Source organism: Triticum aestivum, chromosome 3B (genome assembly GCF_018294505.1).
Source record: "Triticum aestivum cultivar Chinese Spring chromosome 3B, IWGSC CS RefSeq v2.1, whole genome shotgun sequence".
In the NCBI taxonomy this organism is placed as follows: domain Eukaryota; kingdom Viridiplantae; phylum Streptophyta; class Magnoliopsida; order Poales; family Poaceae; genus Triticum; species Triticum aestivum.
Genome location: NC_057801.1, coordinates 116,422,416 through 116,442,863, shown reverse-complemented (window position 1 = coordinate 116,442,863; position 20,448 = coordinate 116,422,416). Strand labels below are relative to the sequence as shown.

Below are 20,448 nucleotides of genomic sequence, written 5' to 3'. Positions count from 1 at the left end.
GACATATTTTAAAATGTAGGTTCATTCATTTTGCTTTATATTTACTCTCTTCGTTCCTAAATATAAGTTTTGTTAGAGATTCTAAGAGCATCTACAACCGGACACCTCAACCCACCTCATACCCGCGGGCAGGCCGTTCGGTCACTGTCCGGTCATGATTTTTTGACCTAGACGACCCCTCAAACGCCCGGGCTGATCGGTACCCCCCATATTCAGCCCAAATCCGGGGCGGATATGGGGGCGCCCGGGCACGCCCGCCACGTCAGACCCGGCCCACGCTGGCCCACCCGACCCCACATAAATTCCTCTTTGTCCGCTCGCCGGACCAAACCCTAGCCACTTTACTCCCTACCCTTTATTCCTCCTCCACCATCCAAGCTCGTCTCCAGCTCCTTCCGGCCTTCTTCGGCATGGCGGGAAGCGGATCCGAGTCCTTCACCTCCAGATCCATCGACCCCGAGATCATCCCGCGCGGCCCCGAGGAGGAGATGACCGTCTGGCTTGCGCTCCACCGCGCCCAGGAGGAAGCCCGTGGATGGCTGCGCTTGGACTCCATCTGTCGGGAATCCATTGCGTCTGCCCAAATGGGGCATGGATTCGACGCTAGGCCGGCCATAGCTGCCTCATCGAGGCCGTGTGTTCCGTCTGGCGTCTGAACGCGCAACCCCTCCAGTGGCGCGCCGAGCAACAGGTCGCACCATAGGCCTCGTCCGATGAGGCCATGGCACGGCATGCCCGCCGTGCAAGGCACCGGGCGCGGGAGGCGGCGGCAGCCCTCGCGGCGGCGGATGTCTGCGAGGTTGGCGCATCAGTCCGGGCGCCGCAACCACATCGTGGTGGACATCAGCGGCTCGTCTCCGGACGAATCCATCATCGATCTGACGTCCACCGGCACCGTTCGGGTTCCGGTCTCCGACAAGAAGAGTAGGGCATGGGAGAGGGCGGGGCCTTGAGTCCCATGAGCCAGCTCGTGTCCCATGCCCTACCCTACCTTGCGACTACCGGCCCAACACTCTGAGGAGCGTAGTCGGCCGCCGGACATGGCCAGGGCGGAGCCGGGCGAGCGGGTAGCGGAACCGGACGAGCTCCGCGTAGATTAGGTTTCACATTGCATGTAATAATATGGATTTGAGGTATCCGGATGTGGAATACGTTTTTCGAGGGGTGACCGGCCACTGTCTGCGGACGCTTCCGCGTCCGCGTGCGTTTGAGAGGTCGGATTTGCCATGTCCGGTTGTAGATGCTCTAATATGGATGTGTGCGGATGTGTATAGACTTATACTCCCTCCGCCCCAAAATAAGTGTCTCGGCTTTGTATTTAGGAACGAAGGGGTAGTTCATATTGGAATCTCTAAAAGGGCTTATATTTAGGAAAGGGGGATTCTTAAGCGTCATGGCCCCAGGGATGGATTGTGCTCCGTCATGTGAGACTGCGGAAGATTCCAATCATATTTTCTTCCTCTGTGTGCCGGCACAATTCTTTGGAGCTGCTTCACAGAGGTGGTCCATGAAAGATGGTGCAACACCAACTTCCCAGACCTCTTCGACGAACTTCAGGCTTTCCCTCCACGCTCGCGCCGCTTTAGATGGTTGGTCGTTGGTGTGCTTGCATGGACCATGTGGACAATTCAAAACAAGCTAGAACATGCGCCTTTGCGACAACCTACTGGCGAGCTTTACAAAATGTGTGGCTACTTGCAGCTTTGACGGCCGCTTAGCTGTGGCTAGGATCCGGATGCTATTGACATTTACATTGCAGATCTTTAGATGTTGGCTCATCGTTTGGCGCCTCAGCTTCCCCCTCCTCCACCCGAGCCGGATTAGATCAGCACTTCACCATCCCGTCTAGGCCTAGCGCCTGCATCCCTGTTGTTGTTGTTGTTGTTGTTGTTGTTGTTGTTGTTGTTGTTGTTGTTGTTGTTGTTGTTGTTGTTGTTGTTGTTGTTGTTGTTGTTGTTGTTGTTGTCGTCGTCTTGGGCTTGTTAAGCTGTGTCTTCAACATTAACCTGTTGTACCATGTCCGTTTGCTACCTGTGTGGTGTGTGGTGTTCTGGACCATTGTATATGCTCATGTATAGCTTCGATGGTTTGTTTTATATATAAAGCGGGATGAAAGCTTTTTTTGATGGTAGTAGTACGCGCTTCCAATATCGACTAAACATATCTCTCTCACCACAAGACAAAATGGGTAGGCCCTCTCGAATATGTTTATCACGACTGGTCATATGTTAAGTATGGCCATACATAGATGCACATGTTAACTACTCCCTCCATTCCAAATTAGTTGACTTGAATTTGCCTAAGTACGGATGTATCTATACTTGTTTAGTGCCTAGATACATTCGTGTCTAGATAAATATGAGTCAAGTATTTTATTATTATAATTATTAAGTTTTTTTGAACAAGAAAAGGCGCCAGATGCGCCATATATTCCATTCAAGCACAGATTACATTGATGATAATAAAGCCCTCTGGGATAAAATCTGCAATACAATGTAACATAGGGCATTGCATTCTAATATGGGCAGGACTATTGCAACTAAAAACTGTGCTACCTACATTGTCATGATTAATCGCCTGTTGAGCAAAGGTGTGAGCACTATCATTAAAGTTCCTGGATATATGATAGACCTGAGTTGATAAAGTACTTGTGAGTGCACAGAAATCTACAAGAGATGATCTGATTTCCCAATGCCCAGGATGATTCATTGGATGTCTTGCTACGGCTGCCTTTGCTAGCGTCAAATTGTCTGTTAGAAATGTCGCCTCCTGCATATGCATTTGCTTCGCTAGCATGGCAGCTAGCTTTAGCGCCTGCGCTTCAGCCTGAATTGGTGAGCTTGTGTTGTGGCACTGTGCAGAAATGTGAAGCTCCATCTTGGTATCCCCCTGCGTCATTTGAATCATTATTCCTAAACCTGCAATGAGTTGTGTGTTGCTGCCTTGGGAGGATTGGCCTTTCCAGGCTGCATCAACAAAAAAATTGTTCCCTGCATACAATTTATTTATATCAATTGTCCTCCCCTGCTTAGACTGAAGTAATAGTTGTGTCTTGTTTCTTGCTTGTGTGTTATCCTTGCACCTGCCTTCAGATAGTTCCTCAAGGGACAAGTAATGAGAGATTGCTTGTGCTGCGTAGGAAACCTGCATGAGAGATTGCTCCTTTCTCTGAAAGAGTTTATTATTCCTAAATTTCCAAAGACACCACAAGAAAGTGAAAATATTACTCAAAGAAGCATGTGGATGTCCAGAGTTTGCAAGACTGAGAATGATTTCAGAAACTGAATTGTAATTTTGGAGTAAATTTTCAGATCTTAAGTACCAAGAGTGGTGGGAAAACCAAGCTGCTTTAGCGTAGTGACATAAGAAAAGAATGTGCAATTCATCTTCTTCTATTCCACACCTTGGGCAGAGTTTACTAATGTGAATGGTGTACTTCCCTGCTCTTTTACCTATAGGTAGTGCTTTCCTGATGAGCCTCCAAGCAAAGGTCTGTACCCTGGGAACAAGATCTTTTGTCTTCCAGACCTGTTTAAGAAGGCTTTTGGAGCTTGCAGAAATTTGTCTTGGCTGTTGTTCTCCTTCCTATTGTAGTACCTGTAAGCACAATTTATATGCACTTTTGGGGTTAAACTTCCCTGAAGGAGATAGTTTCCAGCAGAGCAAATCATTTCACATGGACTGAATAATTGGGGTTTGCTTAATAATAGCAGTCGTGTCATTCTCAAACAGGGAGTCAATTAAATTGTTGTTCCAGATCTTCTGGTTGTGGAGCCAAAGATCTTTAACAATGGCAGGGTATCTAAAGCCCCTTTGTTGGATGATAAGATGATCATAGATAGTTTCCCAAGAAGAACACCAAGGGGTTCTCCAAACTGAAATATTGCCATTAGTAATTTGGTAGAAAGCATTGGCAGTCAGCATGGGTTTGACTTTGAGAATAGTTGTCCAGAAAGCAGATTTGGGAATGTCTGCTTTAGCTCTCCAGAAGGAGGTGTCATGGAAGTATTTTGACTTGAGAACTTTAGCAAGGTGACTATGTGGAGCCTCAACTATTCTCCAGGCTACTGAAAGAAGAAGACTCCTATTAGTGGCTTGCATGTTTCTAATACCAAGCCCACCTTCATTTTTGGGAGTGCAAATGTCTTTCCAAGCCCTAAGACATAAAGATTTTGATTTCGCCTCTTCTCTTACTCCAGTCCACCATAAGTTCGTAATGATAGAAGTAAGTTTAGCAAGGAATTTCTTAGGAAAAAGAATGTTGGACATGTAGTAGACTGGAATAGAAGCAAACACCGAATTGATGAGTGTGAGTCTAGCTGCATGAGAAAGTTTGTCAGCTTTATAACATGGAAGCTTGACTTTGAACTTGTCAATAACAAAATTGTAAGCCGAGGATCTATGTTTGGCTGGAAGGATCAAAGGATGCCCCAAATGGATGGAGTTTTCATCAATATCAGGAACAGGGAAAATGTTTTTATAGCCTCCTTCAGATTGGGTTGGACATTTCTACTAAAGATAATGGACGATTTATTCCAGTTAGGCATCTGACCTGATTTGTGGCAAAAAGTTTGAATAATATTACGAATATGGAGTGCTTCTTGATATGTAGCTTGCCCGCAAACAAGAAGGTCGTCTGCAAACATAAGAGAATGGATAGGAGGGCAATTTGGACCAAGGGAAATGCCCGATAGCTGATTAAAGGACATGGCTTCCTGTAAAGAGATGGAGAGTTCATTTATAGCAAGGACAAAAAGATAAGGGGATAGAGGGCATCCCTATCTTATACCTCTAGAGCTTCTGAACCTTGCATATGATTGACCATTAATGATAATCGAAAAAATTGGAGTAGAGATGCATTCATGAATCAACTTAATAAAATGACTAGGAAGCCTTATACGAACGAGCGCACCCATAATAAAGCTCCATTCTAGACGATCAAAAGCTTTTGCAAGATCAATTTTGAGCATAAAAGCTGGAGTTCCCCACGAGTTTAAAGAAAAAGAATGGGTTATCTCTTGGGCAATGATAATATTATTGCTAATTCTCCTATCCTCAATAAAGGCCTGCTGATAAGGGTGAATATAATTAGGAAGGTGAGGCTTAAGCCTATTGGCCAGAGTCTTTGCTATAATCTTGTACACTACATTGCAGAGACTAATAGGCCTGAAATCAGCAGGAGTAATAGACACTATCTTTTTAGGTATCAAAGCAATTAGGGTATTGTTCAAGTGAGGTGGCATGATACCTGTTTCATAGAAAGTCCTTACGAGTGAAGTTACATCATCTCCAATCCAATCCCAGGCAGCCAGGAAGAAGGCCACATTTAAACCATCAGGCCCTAGAGAAGCATTCCTTCTCATGTCCTTTAAAGTTTGCCAAATTTCCTGTTTATCTGGTGTGCTATTGGTGTAATCATGATCAGATACAGGAGAATGTGAGCATAGAAACGGACTGCCATTAGTATTATTACTGGAAGTGAAAATATCTTTAAAATAGTTCACAAACGTTTGGGCAATTTTATCAAGGTTGAAATGAGTGACATTGTTATTGTCCCTGATAGGTCAAGTATTTTAGAACAGAGGAAGTAGTAAAATGGCATTCATCAGCGCTTAGCAGGTTGATCATGTAGGTCGACGAATCGTACGACCTTCTCCTCTTTCTCCGCCTCGCATCATGTCATTTCGCTTCCCTGGCTCACTGATGTGACGTTCTCGCTGTCATGGTTTGTCATTTGTAAAGCTACCGGCAGTAAGTGACTCTCGCAAGCTAGCAGCTTTGCATCTGCAGGCGCGTCGCCCACGCGACGGATGCGTGAACCGGCGCTAGGTTGTGCGAAAATGATTCGAGCGTCGCTTGTGAATGTCTTCGTTGTTTCTCAGGTTCGACCTTATCCGCCGTACCAGTGTTCAAGGCCCGGTGCAGGTAGGCGGCGTGGGAGTTCGGTGTGACGGGCAAGGCGGTGGCGGTGGCGAGATCATGTTCACGGGGACGAGGCAGAAGCAGGAGGAGGAAGGGGGAACAGGACGAGCCTCCTTCTGCCCGGGCAGCAGCAGCACCTCATCGACGCCGGACGTTGCGAGCACGGCGAAACGGCCGGTGATACTGGTGCTTCTCACCGGCGGCCCGCGACCCGGTCGGTCGACGTGACGTTCGCCAAATTCAACCACAAGGAACAGGGGCGAGATCATGTTCGGGAAAAGTCTCTGAGCCCGATTACATATCATTGATTATGAATCCAATTTCAGCATGTAGTAAAAGTTAACAGGATGACAGGACACGACCACTTATACTAGTACTAGGAACATTCGACACGAGGATAACCATTAACGACATAAATGCTCCGCCTCAGACAGCATAAGGGAGGTTAGGGGAATGATAAGGCAACAACGGCCCACGGGAGATCTGACGAAGACATGTGCCTCATGCGGAAGCCTCCTCGCCGATGTCCGAGCGCGCCAGACTAATGCGTCCAGCCTCCACCTCCACCGCCAACGTGGTGAAGAAGGTGACGAGGGTGCTCCCCAGAAGGCGACGATCCTTAAGCGCCAGCGCTCGGCGTCCCGTCGCGCCTAACGCGCCTAACGCGACGTTAGATGACACGATCTGATCCATGCTGGCCATCAGCTCCTCGAACTTCCCTGTCGCTATCTCAAAATTTATGTGGTGTTGGTGTGGGTATGGGGTGAACGATTCGGATGGCGGGAAGAACAACAGAGCTGCAATGAGAACGTAGGTGAACATAGCCATTTTGTGCTGTAGCTATGGCTCTTTCGGCTGGTGCTTATTCGTTCGGCTGGCCATGAATTTATTGTACACCACGACCCACAGGTACTGGTCTAGGTACAGATTAGGTGGTGCCACGTCTTTTCTTTTCAAATGCGCCTTGCAAGAAGTGTGACCCTCATCACACGACCGGTCCAACACGCAAACCGCACCCCGCAGTCACCGCCACCTATGTGATGGGCCATATATACATTTGGCTGACGTTTTTTTGTTTTTGTTTTTTCGGTCCTTTTTTCATCCACCTGTTTACTTTCTGTCCTTTTCTTTTATTAGGAATGCTATATTCTCTCAGTCAAGCTCGTCGGCTTGGGATCTTGCATGGTTAGTAGTAATAAAAACACACAAGAATATGATCCTAGCTACTTACTACCAACTACTCCCTCCGTTCCTAAATATAAGTCTTTGTAGAGATTCCATTATGAACTACATATGGATGTATATAGATGCATTTTAAGTGTGGATTCATTCATTTTGCTCCGTATGTAGTCCACCTGGTGTAATATCTATAAAGACTTACATTTAGGAACGGAGGAAGTAGATGGAAATTGCGGCTTGCCGCACCCCGCACCCCTGCCGGGCGCGGTCATTTCTAGCTGGTAACAAAGCTATCAGATCAATTATGTAAGAACAACATCAGAATTCAACAATCCAATGGGCATTTTCATCAGATTAAAACAACTCAAATCAGTCCAACCTTATGTCCGACAACTTTATTAGCCATTAAGCGATCAAATGTTATATCCATAACTGCAATGAAAGTGGTACAAAAAGAGATAGAGGTATAGAGGCGGCAAACAGATACAAAAGGGAACACTGAGACCACTAATCCAACATTAGGATTTCTCAAAGACACGTGAGGAAGACAACACTTGTAACCCGGTAGGAACCGACTTGGTGCATGGTGACTGTCTAAGTCAATGATCCAGCGTCTGTTGTTTCTCAGCGAAGCATTAGTCTGGTACTACAAAGAACCAAAATCCATTACAAATTTAAATATGGTTCAGTGGAAAACATTAAATTTAGTACAAAGAGCATATGGTCCAGTACAATGCTGATGGATATTTCACTCACACAAAGGGTGCCATACATATATACTTTTTTACAAAGGGAGATTGCCTAACCCATACTAAAATAGCTATGTGCATGATTTGGGGAAATCAGCAAGAGAAGGTAAGTATCAGCAACGGTATGAACCGAGCGCGTCGAGTATCCATCCATAAACATATGCAAAAGGATCACACGACAAACTGATACATCTTATAGACTATTACATCGTTCACTTAGTTTTACTAACCTACCAAACTACCTATGTCGTCAAAGGAAACCTGAGCAATTGTATTTCTAATCACATGACCTGGTTCTGTTTAGTTTTACGTTTGACAGTAGCCGATCCAAACAAAGGAAAGATGAAATTTAGATATGATGTATACATACTGTTTTCTGAGAAATACTGATACTAAAACCCGATGATAACTACAAGCCGTTATAATGAAAGAACTGCTACATACTACTACGCTATGCCATTGTGTTTACCTCTTGTCTTGGTCCTCTCGCAAAGCCATGGTTGACTGCACAGAGTCTTAACCACTGGACGTCTACCTGAATAACTAAACCAATCAGCATGTCAATTACAAAATTATCAATACAATTCATAGAGTAGAACCAAGAGGAGCCTTGGTAAATGACAAATTTAAACCAAGAGGATTGTTGTTAGCATGTACCTAGTAACATTCAATTCAAAAGATGCAATGAAACAAATAGATGAATGGTTGGTTTCGTATCACCAAAGAAGCTCTATTAAAGGAGTGAAATCCTAGTTTGATACATTATATCTTATTACAAGTGTAGATAATTTGATATCTGATATAAAAGATGGTTTAGTTAACTATAAGCTCAAAAGACCATGACTTCAGTCAGATGATTCTAAAATAAGATCAAGATGCGTTAGAAATAACTCGCATAATATATGACATACAGAAAAATATACACCGGCAATAAAACCTTTTAAATTTCCTAACAATACAATAAAACACAGAGGGGTAATCATTATGGGATAGAAAGATTAATCAACAAAAAGTGCGACTCTAGGAATCATCCTAGCACAAAGTTAGGTCAGGAATCATCACATATATGCATCACTTTCATGCAGCTGATTTTTTTTAAAAAATATAGAAAAAGCATATATTGACCACAGGAGCCATATATGGAAAAATTTAATATCTCTGAAATCATCACATATATGTATCACTTTCGCATATCCAGCGGTAATAAAGTTCACATTAAGTTGTCGTGGGAGATAGATGATAGGTAGTCAAGTTGTTAAACACAAAACTATATACCACAGGAGAGCAAGTTGAAATCTTTGATGCATGTTTTGAAATGGAAATTAGCACAAGAGATAGATGATAGATTTTGTTGCCCGTAGAGAACTCACACTTAATTCCGAAATGGAAATTAGCTCCATGGATGTCAGGTGGGATGGCCTTCAGTTACTTTCACATGAGAGGAAGATGTGCCTTGTTGTGCCATGGTGGGAGAGGATCAGGGTAGTAGCTGGTGGCGTAGGGAATCTTCGGCGAGAAAACTTTATGATCCAGTCAAGCCCACTGCATGAAAGTGGAGACATGGTAGTAGGGTTCAGGTTCCCACAATGAACTCTGTTGAAATCCTTTAAAGAATCCAGTTGCTGAAATAGATAACAGGGAAAATAGCCTAATTAGCTTACCTGCCGACCCAAAAGAAGAAATGAAGAAATAAATACGATTAGCTATTGACTGATCATGGAAAATGATGAGATCGCAAACGGTGATAATAGCTTCTTGAATTCATCTATAATAGATAAAGAATATATAACTACTGCATTCATAATTAAGAATATATGGGGGTCCTGTAATCATGTAAATACTCTGAATTATTATACCTATGATATGAGAAAATTAAAAACATCTTTATATCATCATAAAAGGAAGATGCACATGTACATGGTCAAAAGTTAGGATGCCAGTTAAGAATAACAGCGGAGTCGGAACTTATTTTGCCAATTGTGTTAAGAGTACAAGAATTCTAATATGGAGAACTTAATTTAGGAAATGATTTACCTCAGATGATGAATTGAACCCTTTTTCTCTTAGCTGATGGATGGAATCATTTTGCTCCAATGAGTCAATAGAAAGCAATCACCATCACATCATAGAAAGCAATCTGAAACCCTCTGCGCTACATAAAGCAAGCTAAACCACGCCGGAACATTTGCAGCTACTCCCTCTGTCCCATAATATAAGAGTGTTTTTTACACTAGTTTAGTGTCAAAAACGCTCTTATATTATGGGACGGAGGGAGTACTAAACAGTCAGCCAGGGTGTCCAGATGCTAGCAGTTATAGGGGCAGTAACCTGCCATAACATTATGGAAATTCCTATGCGGCATAAAAGGAGACATGATGACCTAGCTGGGTACCCACGACGACCCAGACGCACACGCGTCCAGACACGAGCAGGGTTCGAGCGGCACCAATGCAATGCGGAAGCACACGGCAAACCAACTAAACATATAGCAGGTTGCACGCACTCTTAGAATCTGAACATTACAAAGTTTTACACATCTCAACTTACAAAAAATTCAGAGAGAGAGGGAGCAGCAAGGGTTCAGGTCCAGAGACTGCAAAATAGGTTCTCTATGGGCCAGTTTGTTGTACGTAGACACTTATTTTACACATAGCAGGTCCCTCATTGAACATATAAATCCTGCTAGGCTACCCGCCCACCGGAGGCCTTTGCGTCGCACGATCGTTTTCATTCACACGATTTCACACCAACAAGGATTTTTACGCTGCTGTCAAAGTCATGGCCGTTGGTCCTCTATGACTCATTTATTTTGCTTTTCCGTCCGTGACAGGTGGGCCTTAAATGTCCATGGACCCGGTGTACTGGTGTGTCCCGTGTGCGTCCTGGGTGAGAAAGGGTATGAATCGTAGTGCGAGGTGAAAACCTAGCCCCCAATCCCATTCATCTCCAAGCAGCCAATCCCTCCGCTCGAGCCCTGCTCCCCTCCTCCCATGGTCTCCACTGCGCCGCCTCCTCCCCTTCCCTTTTCTCCTCCTCTGCTCTCCCCCGGGCCACCTCCTGGCCAACATCTGCTCCATCTCGTTCTTCTCCGGCTGAACAGCAGCGAGCCCGCGGATCTGGCCTCCCAGGAGTGGAAGAAACGAGGAGCAGGCGCCGCCCGATGGGGGAGGAGATGGCGCCCAGGGAGAGGGGTGGCAGCGGCCCCTCTGCCTACCACCGAGCTCTGGGAGAAACATGGCGGCGTCGGCAGAGAGCATGGGAGCGACAACGGTGACTGGATGCCAGGAGCTTGACGAGGTCCATGCCGGCAGCATCTTTGCCCTCAACCTTGCTGGCGGCGTGGCTGTACAAACGGCGCCGGTCGAGGGCGGTAAGGCACCCATCCCTCCCCCCCTCTCCCCCTCCTCTTTGCTGTACAAATTTCATGGCTCCGCATACATCGACGACCGATGCTGATAGTAGCACCATGATGAGGGCCTCGACTGCGACCACAAGGCACCAGGATGCCACATTAGTGTCTAGAGAAGTAGAGGAGAAGGGCATGAGGAAGTTAGTGATCAGCGACGAGCTTGCCCAAATCGACACCACACCCCGCTCGTCCCCGTTTCCGAGCGTGATGTCTGCACATAAGGTGTTCGACATTTTGATCCGCCCAAATCGAACCCTACAGGAGAAGGACATGCTGGCAGCAGAGGTGATGGCAACACGCACCAGACCTCTGGCTTCCCCATCAAGGGCGAGGAGCTCATTCGGATCGTCACCAAGAACTACTGCCATCTTGTTCCTGGCAGCTCAGTAAGCTTGCTATCCTTGCTATTAACCTCATTATTTCTGGTGGTGGTATAATTTAATAGAACTACATAATGAGCTGTGTGCATCGGATTGTGTTTACTGTTCAGGCGTCGTGGATTCAAAGAGCTCAGTTCTGGTAAGCAAGACCCTGAGGTGTGCAGCAAGTATGTGGAGGTTAAGGAGTGTGCCCATGTGAATCTTTATTTAGTTGCAATACAACATAATGAGCTACCTGAGTCCGAAACTTAATTTGCAAATTAGCTATTGCAAAGGGATGAACGGGTAGAACATATGGAGAATGCAATTAGCCCCGGCAAATAAACCGGCTTCCATATCCTAGGCAATAATCTCCAAAGGGAAGTGGAGGATGAACCTGAGTTGGAACAGGCTTAGTGAAACAGACATGTCACAACACGACACTTAAGTGCCCAAGACCGATATATAGGACGGCAAGTCAAAATGTATTATCAAACGAAACAAGTTGCAGCTAGCAACAATTGCTCTACTAGGCCAATGTCATGTCAAGCCTGCAATCTGATGCTAGGGATTCACTTCTTTATTTGGTGATATTCAGGAGGAGGTTTTACAGTTTGATGTTTTGAATTTAACAATTATGTTTGAGAGGACCCTTGACATCAATGAAATTGCAGTGATATTCAGACAATTTTAAGAAACACATGCAAAGGAGTCCAAACGGGCTTGGCGTACATGGTTTTCAGTTAACATGTCTTATTTTTGCAGTGAGTGATCGACAAAGGAAGCACAAGGAAAAGAGCAAGCCAATACATTGATGGATTGGGCGACTTGTTCCTGTTAGTTTCTCTATTGGCAAAGAACAAAATCCTATTAATTAATTTGTGTGTATGCATAATGTGATAGTTAATCAATGGGCTGTGTATGGTGACATAATGATAATACATTTTGAAACTAATACTATTTGTGTAGTTTAGTTTTGCTAGATAGTGTGTGCTAAAAAAGTATTCAGTTTATGTACAAGATCAGGTTCATTTGTCTTGCTTATCATGATTGGCTTAAAACATATGTTGGTATTTATTAGAAAATATCTTTGTGCTTGGGTCAGGTGTGAAAAATGTCGAAAATGGTGATGTTCTCTTTTATGGATTAGAGTGCCAAATTGTTTTGTATATCATGTGGCTAAAATCAAGTTTAGCGTCTTCTTTTGGTGTCCATTTTCTACTTGTTTCCAGATCTTTGTGTTTTGATGCCATGCCAGCTGCTAATACAAAGTTTCTCATGCTACAAGACTTTTCTGGGAGCAAAAAGTTGGGCTATACAGTCTGCACTACTATGCTTTGGGTAAGCCATTAACCTTTTTCTGTCCTTCTTAACATAACTCAAGTTTTCATCATATGATCTCTTTTTTACTAATGGCTGATGCTCAGAAATATAGCATATGACGAGCAGACGGGTAAAGAGGTTGAAGTTGGATCTGCAGGGCATGGTCCACTGGCCAATTCTTCTTCTCTACCTGGAGGTGGTATCGAGTGACTTCATGAAGCAGATATTCGGCTTCTGCATTACAATATTCATTTTCATAAATGCAGAAATAGTTTGTATCATGATTTCTTAAAAAAATCCAGAGGTTTGCCCCATACCAAGAAAACATTTGAACCTTAACCTACATATGTGCATATAAGCTTAAAAACATGGAGCTGCCAATGTTCACCTAACAACTTGAATGCAGCAGAAAGTGTTCTCTAAATCTGGGTTCAGTGTAGAAATTAATGCGGTTCGTACAAATTTAAATTATGGTCCAGCTATTTTTTTTTTCATACACCATTATTTGATACAAAGTTCCTAATGATACTGACTTGTCGATAATAATGCTTTCAATTATTTGGAACATATGCTGAAAACTGACTTCATATAACATTGTCAGAAGCAAGTCTACAACATATACTTAGATCATTCCTGATTACTCTTTTCTATTTGAATTACTATGCCTAATTGATATATTAAATATTGCATCTTCTCATTTGACATGTAGTTCTGCAGTTGTGTCCATTTCACCTGCTCTTTTAATGATGCCATCATGATTCCTCCTTTTCTTTGCTTGGTGTATGTTTATTCAATGGTCCAGTTGGTGTTCCAAAAACATGCTCGATTGTTATATGTATCAAATACAGTCTCTTCCAGTGGTGGACATTAATTTCTCTCCCTTTCTTGACCCTGCATATCTCTGAAGAAGTGCTAAGCTCCACTGAATTTGGTCATGTTGGGCACCACCGTCATCATACCAAGCATGCTTGTTCCTCAAATGGGAGGTGGAAATGTGAGTCTTCAAGTACTAATCATGAATCTGATCTCTGAAGTAGTAAGCTCCACTGAATTTGCCGCACATATAAATGATAGACACTCACTGAATTAATTCCGCCAGGAGGAGAAAGCTCGGGTAATCCAGACACTCTTCTTCATCACCGGCATAAACACCTTACTGCAAACATTCTTCGTGTCTTCACTCCCGTCATGATGGGTGGCTCCTACACCTTTGCCATGCCAACCATCTCCATCATCTTGGCCGAACGCTATGACAGTGTGGCAGATCCTCGTGAGGTACTTACTACCCAGCAGAATTGCATTTTCATCACGTAAGAGTTAATGTATGCAAGCTAACAAATTTGTATCATTGCACCAGATAAAATTGGTTCGGTACTAATTAACCATTGTTTGTTGAAGTTTTATTTGTGAAATCTGATTATGGCCACTATATGCAATTCGTTCGAATTAGAGAATAAGGAAACTGAATTTGTTTATTAATCCCACTACTACTGTATGATATTAGTTATGCTTATATATTCATGGAATATAAGTTAGGAGGGAGAGTGTTGTACTTGGCTATGTGAGACGAGCCAACTTCTCACAATGAAAAGATGAGTGCGCACGAAACATAATTTTTTCATGATCCTTGATGATTTTGTAATTGAGCTGTTGGCTTTCAGAATGAGTTAACCATATCCTTTGTTTGATTGTAGTGTTAATTTAGGAAGTTGAATGGCTTCAAGTTTTAATACCTGCAAACATGATTATGTTTCTATGACATGTCTATATCTCCTCATTGTGTCCGTCGATAGGAGTTAAAGGACTGATTGGTAGCTCTGCATGCCGTTGGTATATTGATGATGACTTGACTCAGATCAATTATTTCCATGCTAGGTATGTTCTCTTTCTATGTCTTTCCCATCGATACCCTATTTCCATTCATTTTTAGTTGATGTGCCTATTACTGTTGAAATTGCCCTCGTTGTTAACCAAAAGTTCAGCCTTGTGGTTTCTATTTCCAGCAAAAGCTTTCAGCCTACAAGCATGCAGCTGTCCTTCCAGGTTATCAGGATTAATCATGCCTTCAAGCCTAAGCTAGGTCCCTTTGGGATTTGGTGCTACTTCACATGCTTCTGGAGCGTCATCTTCTGTTGAAAGTTATGGCGAGGCATTGCCTGTTCTCACATATTTTCCTATGGTCCCACCATGCACGCCCTCATCAAAGGATGTACACAACTCACATGGTTTATCCTCACCTGGCGAGCGGCTCTGGATGAGGTGTGATCATTACTTCTTCCCTCTCTACTTTCTTCTTACCATGATCTGGTTGTTACATTGCATATGTACCAGATGAACACCCCTATATCTACACTGGATGGAAAGGGACAGGCTCTTGTGGTTAAACACCTAGGTCTTGAACCTACCTTCCTGCTCTGCTACATTCTGCAATCTATGTTTCTTTCCTAACACCTAATATAATTTTATGTTCAAATGCAGCAAATCACCATGCCCTAAGAGTGCTCATTGCAAACTCTTTGCTTCGCCTTCCAAGACCAAGGGAGCTGCACCACCTGAGTCTATGGCCAAGGCTGCTACCCAGGCTGAAGGAACTGCTTCTACTAGAGATGTTGTTGACCCTGCATCCATAGAAAATGTTGTTTGATACCCATTTTGTTTTTTTTCCTTCTGCACAATACATGCTTGATTTACATAACCATCTCATGGTAGGAAACTAAACAAGATTTACATAACCATCTCATTTAACTAGCTTGATATAAGATGTGCGCGTGCGCGCGTGTGTGTGTGTGCGTGTGTGTGCGTGCGTGCGTGCGTGCGTGCGTGTGTGTGTGTGTGTGAGAGAGAGAGAGAGAGAGCGCGCTAATGAATTTAATGCGACAACTATTGTTGTTCCTTTAGCATGTGTTTCTTAAAATCCAGTGGACCATGTCTTCGTTTTTACAACAGAAATAATGCCTCTTCTTCTTCACTGATACATGCTATTTGATCATCCTTTCTTTTTTCTCACTGCTGCATGTAAGTTGATTAACTATGTAATGTAAATAACTTTTACTTTCAGGGTTAAGTAGGTGATCTATTTCATGTTTAATGTTGCTCTCATTTGTTTGTTGTCGCATGTGCAGCCAATCCTTACTGTTGCTCACTGATACATACAAGTTAACTAGACTTTTATGTTTCTCAATGATACATACAAGCTAATTAGCCAACTAATTAGATGAACTGTGCTTTCAGCTTTCAGCGTTCAGCCATTTATGTTGTCCTCTGTTTGCTATTGCAAACCCTTATGTCCTTGTTCTTTTTATTTCATTATATGCCTCTACGTTGTTTACACCAAAAATCAAATTATCACTTGGTTGATATTTCTGCTAATCAATGCATCATAGGTCTAATGCTGATGCCAATGCGTCGGCTCTGCAAAGAAAGCAAGGCAGTAGCTCTTCCATGCTCTAGGTTCATGTATCTATACATTGATATTTCTGCTAATCAATGCATCATAGGTCTAGTGCTGATGCCAATGCGTCGGCTCTGCAAAGAAAGCAAGGCAGTAGCTCTTCCATGCTCTAGGTTCGTGTATCTATACATTTAATTTCGTGTATCTATACATATAGAGAATTAAATCCACTTGATTTGGTGTAGTTGTAGATATATCTATCTATGTTCGCATCGTCTCCTCTAAACTATGTTTATATACATCCGTGTGTAGTACGTATTGAAATCTCTAAAAAGACTTATATTTAGGAACGGAGGGAGTATTTGTTAATCACCATTCTTAATATATGTCTGGTTTATAGCCTATACCTAACCTTTTGAGTTACTTTTTCATAGCGATTCATATGGACTGGGTTGAGCTGTTCACTAGGTTCATGGCTAAGGCAATGTTAATATATGTCATGACCCGCTGATCATAAACAACAAGGAAGCCCTGGCCATGTAAAACAAAGCTAAACATGGATATTGCAAAGAAAGGTGTGACATGGTAACCAACAAGGACAACACCAAGATAGTATAATCCTTCAACATAATTAAAACATAAGATAGGGTCAACAAGCAGATGCTTGCCTTGCTGGTCAACGTGTTGATGAAGCTGCAGGCCGAACTTGTAATACCCTTCATTGTCGGACTCTATTGAAATGATTAAGAAACCCCAGAAAAGAACCAAATGGAGGAAAATCAATATTCATGAATTTCCAAAATGTGTACATTGCACGAATTGTATGCGATGTCATGCAGAAAGTCAAAAATGAAGCTATTGAAATTGGCAATAAAATTTTCCTGGAGTCCTAGAATGCAAGTTATGAATTTTTAAAGATTTAGAGACATTTTGTGAAAGTACATCATCTTTCAGTTCTAAGTAATAATACTGACTAGGCTTATATGTCTCTATTGCTAAATTACATGTTAAAGCATCCAGATACATACAGTACTACTCCAAACCGAACTAGAATGATTTTGCTATGGATTTTACAAGTTCAGCAGGTTGAGCATTTTTCTGTATTTTCCTGATAATTGTTAGAGTGAAAAGAAATTACACAGGGAAGTCGCAGCCTTAGTCTGAAAGTGTGACGAGCAAGTAAATTAAGCAGTACTGGATATGGCCATCTTTTTTCATAGCAAATCAATCTCTGTTTTTCTTATCTACAGGCAGGTCAGCATGCAGCAAAGCAGTGACAGTAGCCACACAACCAACGACATCAAGCAGCAAACAACATGCAAAGGCTATTTCTCACCCTGCTGTTAGTGGCAAGGTCCGATGGAGCGGAGCAACGAGCTCCGGACAGCGACAATGGCGGTCAACGTCGAGGAAGAAGCAGGAGGAACCTGCGGCTTCGAATCCGTGGTCCAGAGGAGACGTGGACAACGCGTAGCCCGTCATGGTCCCTGGCGTTGTTTGGTGAGGAGGATGACCGCGACGACATCACAGCGGTGGCCGGCAGAACAGAGGAAGGGGGCCTCGGTCCAAGAGGTTCCTGCACGCCAGCGCCCAGAATCACCATTAAAGGTAAGTTGGAGCAACAATGGAGCTAGGGGAGCTACCTACGAGCAAATAACACACTGGAAAAACGAGGTGGTTCACGGCGACGGCCAGCGGGCGTGCATGTCGGAGCCGGAGGCGTTGACGTCGATCCAGAACGAGGGCGGACGTATCCTGCCGATTCCTGTGGCTGGCGTTGTAACAAACAGCGTCCCCGGCGAGCTGGACTGAGAAAGGGGATCCAAGAGAAAAGGAAATGAAGTGAGGAGGGAAGTATTGGGGTGGAGTAGGAGATAAGGTGAAGGGGCAGGGGTCTGCGGGCACGCATGGTGTGTCCCTGCGATGCTGGACTGACCCAAGAGACCCACTGGTCAGTGGCAACGGGAGGGGTTGAAAGAAAATAAAAACAAATACAATTGACTGGAATATCTTTCTCCTTTACTCCTTACTAGCTAATTGCCCGTGCGTTGCAGCGGGGCCTACCTATTCTATTGGTTCAACACCAATTGGTGTCTCACTCCTCCTTCGTTCTGTCATTTCTCCACCGCTCTAATCCAAACTCATCACCTCTGTCAATGATCCATCTGGCTCACAATTTCCTGCTTCACCCCCACACCCCCATCCAAACACATACTTCAAATTTTTGGGGGAAGACAATGCCTCCAATAATATTTGATCTCTATCATTGTGCATCCAATCTATTCATCTCACTGTATTACCAAACGATCATATGCATTATATTTGCCACCACAAAAGAGGGAAATAGTGTCATGAAAATTGACCAACCATGATCATATTGACAAACCATGTTCTTGTATAGAATTTAGTTGATTGCATAATAGAGTCAGTTATTTTGTTATCAATTAATTTTAATCATTTTGTAATAATTAATTTTACCTTTCTAGCAGAATATGTTGTTTTCATGAAAGAGAAAAAAGTACGCTGATGACAAGCTTCATGACAGATTTGACAGTTATTAGGAAAATCATGTAATGTATGTAGGTTCAGTCCAGGAACAAAACAAATGTACACTATGATGGCAAGCTTTGTGAGAAGATGGCACAGTATAGTCAAGTGAAGATCTTGGTTTGCCCTTTCGCCCTAGTTTTAGATGTTGAAACTTACACAACCTGCACATTTGTTTCAAATGCATGCTATAACATGACTATCGGTAAGACAACCATCAAGACAAGAATGAACTGGTAAGAAAGATTTAGCAGATGTCAAAAGAAAATGTACGCAAGCCTGCAAACATGTCGTCTGACAAATAAAATAGGGTGATGCAGGCCAGTATGCAACATGAAGGTATAAACTTTGAGGTAAGTTTAGAACCTTGACACATCAAAAATAGTTATAACCAACTAAACATCATGGGCCGATGTGCACCCAGCCTACTAAGGTCTGACACCTGCATGATCAATCAAATTCTGGATAAAATATTCAGGTAATTAACAAGTAGACCATTTCAACGTGATTACTCTCAAGCACAAAAAACAATAAGAAGTGTATATAATAGAAAATCGCTGTCAGGCAGATTCAGAGTTCCATCCAAGACAACGGAAGCTCGCAGGAAAATAAAAAGATTGCCTGCATACATGCAATGATAATCTGGGATGATGGAACGATTCCACGCAGATCTTTGTGAACTAAATATCGGGATTTAAACCGAAGAGCTCAAGCAAGCAAGCAAGTGAATGTCTGATTGTATACCCAGGTGCGATTGACAAAGGAAGTAGTCGTTCTTGTAGATGGTGTCAGCCAGACGCAGGTTGGTCTTCGAGATGTCGGCTTCAGCCCTTGATGTGAACCGGTGGTGTTCATTATCCACACATCATCTTCTCGATCAGGATCAAACTATTCTCAGCATGAATCAATTGGCGTAGAAGACTGAATGAATCAGTTGGCGCACAAGAGAAGAGAATCGGATTTTGACCTTGAATCAACGCTGCTTTACGTCGCGAGCAAGACGGTTGGGCGTCGGGGTATCAACATGCCGAAGGACAGGTGTCGGGGACGGGCAGTCCGCGCCTTCATCCTGCTGCGTCTGCGGCGTCCTCAACGCTCAGGATGGAAGCCGACGCTAGAGAGAGTGTCACGGCGGCGGAGCACGTGCGAAAGCGGCATCACAGAGGTCGCATAGAAAGCCGCCGCCGGCGATGCATAGATCTCAGGTGGAAAGAATCCATGTCACGGGGAAGTAGGAAGGTGGGATGGAGCGGTGGTTCGTGGAGATCTTTTAGGGCCCTGAATTATGGGATTAGTGGGGCAGCATTTTTTGGAAACAAACACCGGATGTTGTATTCGGCAAAGAAAGAATGGGAGGCACGACAATGGACGTGCGAGGGTGGACGAAACGAGCGACGTAAGATGGGAGACGGAACCTTAGGTTTCTTTTAAATAGTAGAGATTAAGCTTATCACGATCACCATGATCTAAATGTTTTGGAATATCTTGGAAAATTTTAGATGCTACTACTTATAATATAACTGTGAAATTTTCAGTATATATGCAGTATGCATAGATCTTATTATTTCA

At 43.5% G+C, this 20,448-nt stretch overlaps 2 long non-coding RNA genes across 31 annotated transcripts; one reads left to right on the top strand and one right to left on the bottom strand.

Moving 5' to 3' along the window:
- Positions 1–7,425: 7,425 nt before the first annotated feature.
- LOC123068917 (uncharacterized) lies at positions 7,426–20,168 on the bottom strand. Of its 2 annotated transcripts, none has more exons than XR_006432150.1 (4): positions 19,847–20,168; positions 9,221–19,748; positions 8,320–8,393; positions 7,426–7,741 (listed from the first exon to the last, which is right to left on the bottom strand). It is a non-coding gene; the product is annotated as an uncharacterized lncRNA (long non-coding RNA). The 2 variants fall into 2 exon arrangements; XR_006432151.1 differs by lacking the exon at positions 19,847–20,168 and having other exon boundaries at positions 9,221–17,063; positions 17,669–17,908.
- LOC123068915 (uncharacterized) lies at positions 10,936–18,987 on the top strand. 29 transcript variants are annotated; one of them, XR_006432149.1, is made up of 11 exons: positions 10,936–11,220; positions 11,521–11,645; positions 11,750–11,778; positions 12,384–12,454; positions 12,907–12,959; positions 13,054–13,137; positions 13,849–13,935; positions 14,041–14,216; positions 14,735–15,333; positions 15,420–16,505; positions 17,583–18,987. It is a non-coding gene; the product is annotated as an uncharacterized lncRNA (long non-coding RNA). The 29 variants fall into 29 exon arrangements; XR_006432130.1 differs by having other exon boundaries at positions 13,046–13,137; XR_006432139.1 differs by having other exon boundaries at positions 11,750–11,795; positions 13,046–13,137.
- Positions 20,169–20,448: the final 280 nt, after the last annotated feature.